The 8,273-nt window shown below is 36.1% G+C and overlaps 1 protein-coding gene across 1 annotated transcript in view; it reads right to left on the reverse strand.

The window, feature by feature from the left end:
* The window catches only part of LOC148949348 (bone morphogenetic protein 2-like), a 39,542-nt gene extending 32,006 nt beyond the window's left edge, over positions 1 to 7,536 (reverse strand). Inside the window, exon 1 of the mRNA XM_089093384.1 lies at positions 7,314 to 7,536. The gene's annotated coding sequence lies outside the window, so the exon portion shown is untranslated. The remainder of the gene's footprint in view (positions 1 to 7,313) is intronic.
* Between the last annotated feature and the right edge of the window lie 737 nt (positions 7,537 to 8,273).

Consider the following 8,273-nt stretch of genomic DNA (forward strand, 5'->3'; position numbering starts at 1 on the left):
CTAACCTCATGTTGAATTTTATAATATTCAATCTTATCAACAGAGTATGCAGATTCATGTTCTAGAAGGGCCAAGTTATTTTAGCTAATACCATTGGATTTTATAGAGCCTACCTCTTGTACACATAGATTACGTTTTTTTTCCTATTTCTCGATTTACATGTACTAGCTTCAGGACTTCCACTATCCCCTAATTTTTGGGAATTTCCCCGAAAATCTATGTCTCCCCCCCAAAAAAAATTGGTTCCCCGAATCCCCGAAAATCAACCAATTACGGAGTCACCCATAGTGACTATCCCTAGCAAACATTACTTTACATACCATAATTTTTCAATTCTCTCTTGTTCGTTAATTTTGGTCTCCTGTGTTACTTTGCATAAGAACCAGACCGATTCAATTTAAGTATAGACGGTTCTTCATATTTTCACAAAACCTTCATTTTCCTGCATTTAGATTAAACCATTTCGAATGCACTATTCCAAATGCTATTAAGATTCTTACATTCATGTCATTCGTGGTCAAGACAATCTTGACAAAATTAGACAAGAATTTTATATAAAGTTGTTGAACGCTCGGTTGGATTTTGGGTTTTGAAATTGAACTTCTAAAGAGGGAAAATTGTTTTGAAAGCCGAATCATAAGTTAAGTTTTGGTTTCTTTCGCTATTTTTGGTTTGGGACATACTGTATTAATGTTTAATACTTACTGATTGAAGGCATAATATATTGAAGGAATTGATCTTTTTGCCAGGAATTCTTACCATTTAAATTTTTTCTTTCATTCGGTGTGTAAATTTTAACTTCTTTTCTTTTTGATCTGAGAATTGTATTTGTCAGTGCTCCCCTCCCAATTATTATTCTGGTCCCTTCACCCGTATAGTATTTTCAGTGGGCGTAATATTTCAAATTGCATTTGTAGGATCTTTTTACAGTCTTGCAAATCTGTTAGTTAGGCAAAGGAAATTGTACTGAAAATATGTTCTGCTCAACTTCGAGATAGCCAAGTAAACTTGCTTAAATGTCTAGGCCTACCTTTACAACTTCTAATGCTTGAACCATTTTAGTCACCCTGTATGGGAGGCTAATTCTGAGATAAAAACAAAAGAATTTAAAGAAATCGTAGTATAATTTATTTTATCGGGAGAACTGTCCCTAAATACCATATTCTTACCATAAAAAATACACCACCCCCGCCCCCTCCTAATGGGACAAATTTAGCTATAGACTATGCACAAGGGACACTAGGGGATTTAAACGGAAGCATGGGCGCCCATAAGCTGAATTCCAGGGGGGGGGGGCAAACCTCGTCTAATTGGCACTTTTAATGCTATATAATATAAATCTCAGAACGAAAATATAAAAATACGGCAGCATCATTCAGCCAGGGGGGGGGGGCGGGAGCCCCCCCCCCAGCCCTCCATATTGGCACCCATGAACGGAGGTGACCCCAAAAATATTATTCATAAAAAAGTTTCCATTGCAGCTTGAAGTACAAATTTGGTTATTAGGCTCATATTGTTTTCTTGTCAAGTTTTATATTATTTTCGGAATTATTTATCACGAACTGGTGGTTAATACTGGCGAACAATATTAGTGTGAAAAAAAAGAATAAGTAGCTTTTATATGATTTGTAGCCTATATCTATCATGTCCAGACATTAGATGGGCTGATATAAAAATGAGACTGCAATAAGTACTATATTTGAAACATGGATGGCCGCAGGGCTGGTGGGAGGGGGGGTTAATCGGTGACTATATAGTATTTATGAGGTAACCAAAAGAAAGGGAAACATAGTAGAAACAAACAATGAAAAAAAAGTATGTGTCGAGGGGGTATTTTCCTCCAGGGGGGGGGGGGTTGTTTTTCGATGCTATTTTCCGCGGGGGTACTTTCCGCGGGGGTATTTTTCGCGGAGGTGTTTTCAGCGGGAGAGTATTCTCTGCGGGGGTATTTTTTGTGAGGGGGAGGGGTACTTTCCAGTTTTTTCCGCGGGAGGATTTTCCAGGGGGTAAACGCCTAAAATCTTAGAATCGGCATCAAAAACCAATAATGTGTCAACTGTAGTTAAAATTCCCTTTTAGTTTAAGTTTAAATTTACTTGTTTAATCTAGTTTTTACTTGTCTTAAATTTTAATGTTGCCCCATATTTATAGGTAGACTTTTTTCTTTTTCAGTCATATACCAAAAAACTACAGACAATATTTGTTTTGGAATATCACTAATACATTTCTGCGATTAATGACTGAATGAAGAACTGCTACTGGTATTTATAATTCATTTTTTTTTTAAGTGTTTTCAGCTATGGTTTCCAATCCAGTGCTCTGGGTCTAAAACCTACTTTGTAAAAGGCTTGATTTACTATGCGGATCCAAGCCCTACTTGAGCCTGAAACCGAAGCTAAGACCAGTTTTGGCTCCCGAATTTTCGCAACGAAGTTCCATTTTGTTTTTTCCCCGAATCTTGAAGACTTGTCCCCGAAAACTCCCCGAGTTTTTAAGGCTTGTCCCCGAATTTTAAAATTGGAGAGTGGAAGCCCTGCCTAGCTTATACGTATCCAAAACTAAACCGTTTCGTAGCTAAGCGCACACAACACAATAAAAAGAGATTGCAAGGATGGAATACAATTTACACCACATATCAAATACAGCGCAAAATAATTAAATAGATTTAAGCAATTGTCCATTTTCGACCTTCGGAGCATATGAATACAAGGCGCAGATAGAACTAGTACATCATTTTAAATAGCTTATGAAAACTAAAACAATTCTGCTCACAATCAAAATCCAGGCTTTCATATTCATGTTTATTCAAAAAATATATATATAATTAAAAACTACAGTAGTTTTGCAACTCTAGAATTACAGAGGAGCACCATTAGGCTGCGGTCAACATTTTCGGCGACTACTTTGGAGTACGGGCGTCCCCTTTCAGAAACCACATACACCAGGTGGCACGTGACAAGGATGGTGGAGGTGTGCCAAGCGTGATGGAAACTGTGCCAAGAGTGGCGGAAACTCTTCCAAGCATGGCGAAACTGTGCGGCACACATGGCGTTCCGAGATGTACACCTGGCGGCGGAAAGTGGGTGTCTCCTCGCCTTTGGAGTATACATAAGCTAAAAAGATATCAACTATCCGGATCTACGCTGTTTTCCCCCATTGTAACCTGATGCCACAAAAATTCGACGCCCAGTTATGTTTATATTTGGCTAAATTGCCTGCTGGCGCATTTTGAAAGAAAGATTATGACTTCAAAGGATAAACTTTTGGGCCCTACTATATCTAAAGACCTGATTTGCCTAAGGCTTGTCAGAATTTGAAGGATAAAACTTACTTCCTTGAATACTAGAACTCGCCCTCTTATTTTAAAATCCAACTATTCTATAAGGAACAATTTTTAAATATCATTCTCATAAATCGCACTAAGGCACATTGTTCTTCATAAATCAGTAAAATACAAGAGACATTATGAAATTGATGCAATAAAGGTCGAAAATACTTGATCGGCCACACTACCTTTCTATTTAAATGAAATAAAATATGACATATAACACTTCCAAGTAAGACCACAAAAACATCAATATATATATATATATATATATATATATATATATATATATATATATATATATATATATATATATATATATATATATATATATATATATATATATATATATATATATATATATATATATATATATATATATATATATATATATATATATATATATATATATATATATATATATATATATATATATATATATATATATATATATATTATATATTATATAGTATATATATATACTATAAAGTATATATATAACTTTATAGGACTTTTCCCAAATTTATAGGAATTTATAGGAATCATTGGCAGTGCATTCACAGCTCTTCCAGGCTTAAATACATTCGGAGGCTTATTTCAGAAGCCATACTAACGCTGAAGTTTTTGGGTATGTCTTTTAAGAAAGTATGAAACTCATTGCGCATAATTTTTTTTTTAATAATTTTATCAATGATATTCTAACGCTAAGAAAAATGCAAGCAATGCAACTGTAAAACAAACATGGACACCACCCGGGGGAAAAGTAACTGATATAACATCCCCTCTCCCAGACAAAAATTGAGTCTTGGTTTGAAAGAAAACTTTTTCCCAGAAATTGTGTAAAATAAGATCATTGGACAACATTTTCTCCAAGAAATTCTAGGTTCTTATCAATACTAGCCTCAGTGCCATGAGAGCCAAGACTGGGTCCCAGGAATGTCTTCGTGTCCCCGATCTTTTTTTTATAGTAATACCGGTATCCATAAAATTGATATAACAGGTCATGACAATGGCAATGGGCACTGGAGACAATGAACTACATGCAACACTTCTCTGGCCCTTTCCTGCAATTAGATTTTTGGGTTGTTTATATGGCCAACGATCTGTTTGAAGTTTTAGTTTTCTATTCAGTATGGAAGTAAAGTCGTCGCATCAACCTATTTTGCGCCCCTTCTAATTTTTTTTATCTGATCAACCTATTTTGCCCCCCCCCAAAAAAAAATCCTGGATCCACCCCTGGTACAGCTTGGGCACAAGAGACTCTGTCCCTCTTCCTCCCACGCCCTTACTTAAGCGTCGTAAATTTCAAAATAAGCCAAGCTGTGCTTTCCCAGATTTCCTAGGAGTTCCGCAAGTAAGCCCTTGGGTCTGAGCTTTGCAAGAAAAGCGATATCTCGTTTCAAGTTTTATGAACTTTATTTCCCACGAACAATGGGGAATTTTCCATTAGATAAAATAAAATGATAAAAGAGCTACTGAATTTTATTATTCACTTTAGAGGCTTCATAGCGCACTTCCTTCTCATGCCATCTGGCGTACGGTTAAAAGAATCAATTCCTAAAACGATTTTTCCGGTGTCTTTGAAGGATGCATAATGTATTGCTTACAATCACGAAAACATTAAGCTTGAAATTGAGTAACTGATTAAGAAGTCTAAATTCAGCAAAAAAAGCCAATGCTGCATCCGGTTTGAATTTAAGATTCTAATTAAATGATTATTTCCTCAATAGTTAAGGTATCAAGTTAAATTAACCTATCCTAGATATGAAGTAACAATAGGTGATTTTATTTTCAAAGGTTCACAAGCTTGTCAATATGAATCTGTTCCTTAAACTGTATCAGCTTCTTTTGATTTTGTAAATAGATTTATCAACTTTGAAATAAACATGTATACATATTAATGCAATGTTGAAAAAGGTACCTTTAAACTGTTATTTATCGATTATATTCACAAAAGAGATTAGGCCAAGTTTAGCGTACGTTGCCATGCTGCGCGCAAAGTTGCTTAATGTAATATTATTACCATTACAAATCTAGCCTTATATTGCATGTTTCTATTTTATCTCCTTTCTATACTCTTTTTAAGATCTATTTTAATTCATGGTATAATTCAATACATTCTAATCATGCTAATCTATTTAATTCTTATTTATTTTCCATTGGAGATTGTAAAATTGGTGATTGGTCATTGTAAAATTTTTAAAGTACATTCCTTGCCCCCCCCCCCTTTTTTTCGTTTTCAACAGTCATCTTTAACTTCAGCAGTAGTTTCCTATTGTGGTCCTCATAAAAAAAACCTTTACATTATTTAAGTTTCTTAGTTCCCCGAAAGTATGAATATAAAAAAAACTGCACCTTGCAAACTTGCAAGTGCAATTATTTACAGGTAGTTCTTATTCTTCAGTTCCCTTGGAATAGGGTCCTTTCTGCAGCTTCCATCCTAACCACCGGTTATCCTGGCTAAACCAAAAACAGACACAGCCTAGACATGGATGCTCACATAAACCGTTCCAGTGCGGAGGGGATTCCAAGATCGCATACATTTTTAGGGGGGAGGGGCATGAAGGCTGGAAAACATTTTTGTTTCACTAACAGAGAAGTAGCATTTCTTTATCAACATTTAAAGCGCTACAAATTTTTGTCTTCCAGGTGAGGGAGGGTGTGGGGGAATGCCGGTCCTTCCCCCTACCCAACCCCCCAGCAAGCTCCGATGGCGATATGTAAGATAGGTATTTTGATGTGGAAAACACATTTCAGTTTACTCTTGAACTTTAGGCAAGGCTGCAATAAGTATTTCTAAACATTTTTCTTCTGAAGTGAAAATATTGAGAAACGACACACGTTTCAGCTTACTACGAAGCAACGCATTTTGTGCCCCTTCGACTGAGTGTGCATACGAAAAAAAAACTCATTCTGCAATCTTCCTTTTTTTGAAGGATTTCGTTGATATTCTTTTAATGTTTAACTTATTGTAGCTGTAATATCGTCTGTGTGGCAGTAGAGTGGCCTGTTCTGAAGCAAACACCATAGTAAGAAAGTTCTTACTTGATTACATACAAAGAATTTCTATTTATTGGGTTTTAAGAGTTGCTCACAGTTTAAGAATATCCAAGCTTCCGTCATCCCCTTAATGCTCCAACGACGTACATACAAATACAAACAAAAGTTGTCGAGTTGTTTTGTTGATTTGCATTGTTTTTCTACTTATTTCTCGCCAACAGTCCGTTCGTAATGTCAATTTGAGAAAAACAAAAGAAAATCAACAAAGTTATATATAGGCTACACATCAATGGTGTCATTTCACGAAAATGTATGGGATGGGGGGGGGGGCAAAATGAATTTTTCTAAATCTAGGGGGTATCTTTGCTGTTTTTTTTAATTCTTCAACAAAAATACCAAAACAGATATTTTTAAGAATCTATGGGGGGAGGGGCAAAAATATATAGTGGAGGGCCCCAACTTACGCTGCTGATATAAGCCTAGCCTAGGGCTATGCCGAGGAATTATGGGACAGACTGATATGCACTTCAAATTGAAGCGACTCAAAATACCCAATAAATAGAAATTTGCCAGATGCAATGGAGTAAGAATTTTGTTATTAGGTTTAAGTCAGGAATAGGATACAAATTCAACTGTTACCGTTCTCTATAGCCATTTTCCACTTTTTAAATTTTATTGGCAAGATAATCAAACTTAAGGGCGAACCATGCATAGGCCTAGACCTGAACCCTATAGTAATTTATCAGCCATGTCAAAAGAACTGAAATATGAATCTCTAAACTTAGCAAAAATCACCTCCATAGATTGATTTTGGAGGGAAACTGATAGATTTTTTGCTAAAAAAGAGCTGATAGATACGATCACTCTGGCACATGTCACACAAAAAGTAGGGGGAGTAGTCCCAGGGGCTTAGAATGCTAAACCTGCCTAAGATATGAGTATCGCTTCCAACAATTTTGAATAAAAAACATCGGAAAAATCAACTAACCTGTGACATATTCCGAGGATAGAACATGCCACAATGTGTTCATCGGCATAAGTCGTCTATTCGCTTGACGTCATCCAAATATGATTTCACTTTCCAAATGTTGTTTATCTGCAAAAACTATAATGAAGAATAGTACAGCACAACAATATATGATTTAGCCACTAATAGTGAATAGTCAAGTATTTCAATCAACAGTACTCTAATTTACAAACGAACCCACTTGGTAAAGCGTTCTCGGTAGACTGCCTGCCGCCGATACCTAAGACCATCCTACCCAGGTGCGTTGCCAACAGCTTCCTTGGGTGGTCGGGAGGTGCTTATACTTGAACGCAAGGGGCCTGATCCGGGGTAAGCTGGAGAACTAGCCTATCACCATTAATAACAGAAATACAAAAAATTAGCTTGCCTAACGGACATCGATGATGATCTCACTTTACTGGGTGATTATAATCTTCTTTGTACAGAATTAACCGTTATTTATATCCAAATAACAAAATTGAAAAATCTCTGAAACCAAACATTTTGACAGATTTTTCAGACTGGTCATGTGTCCAAATGTCATTTCTCGTGTTTTTCTTTAGTCCCAAATGTGTTCAAGATTTAACCTAACAAATCTCCAGAGATTACAATGGCTTATCTCCAGGGTGACTTGGCCCTCATCCGGTGGATGACAGCAAAAACCAGACTGCTTGGCGCCTAGTTAGCAAAACACAAAACCCCTCTGTCAGTGTTAGTCAATGGCTTAACTTTCTACCTGACCTGAAACCTTTTATCCCATTCAAATAAAAAGAAAATATTTTTTTTTTTAATGAAAGTAAAGAGTGACATCAAACTAAAACGAACTGAAGTTACACCGTATAAAAGGGGAGATACCCCTGTTCTTTCCACTAAAGTTTTATCCTTTATTGAAAGCATTTATGGGTGCAGCAAATGTAGTTGATGGGCAATTGCAGGCCTTTT

The sequence above is a fragment of the Artemia sp. Qi Xiang Cuo genome, chromosome 8 (assembly GCF_049724085.1).
Source record: "Artemia sp. Qi Xiang Cuo chromosome 8, ASM4972408v1, whole genome shotgun sequence".
Taxonomy (NCBI): domain Eukaryota; kingdom Metazoa; phylum Arthropoda; class Branchiopoda; order Anostraca; family Artemiidae; genus Artemia; species Artemia sp. Qi Xiang Cuo.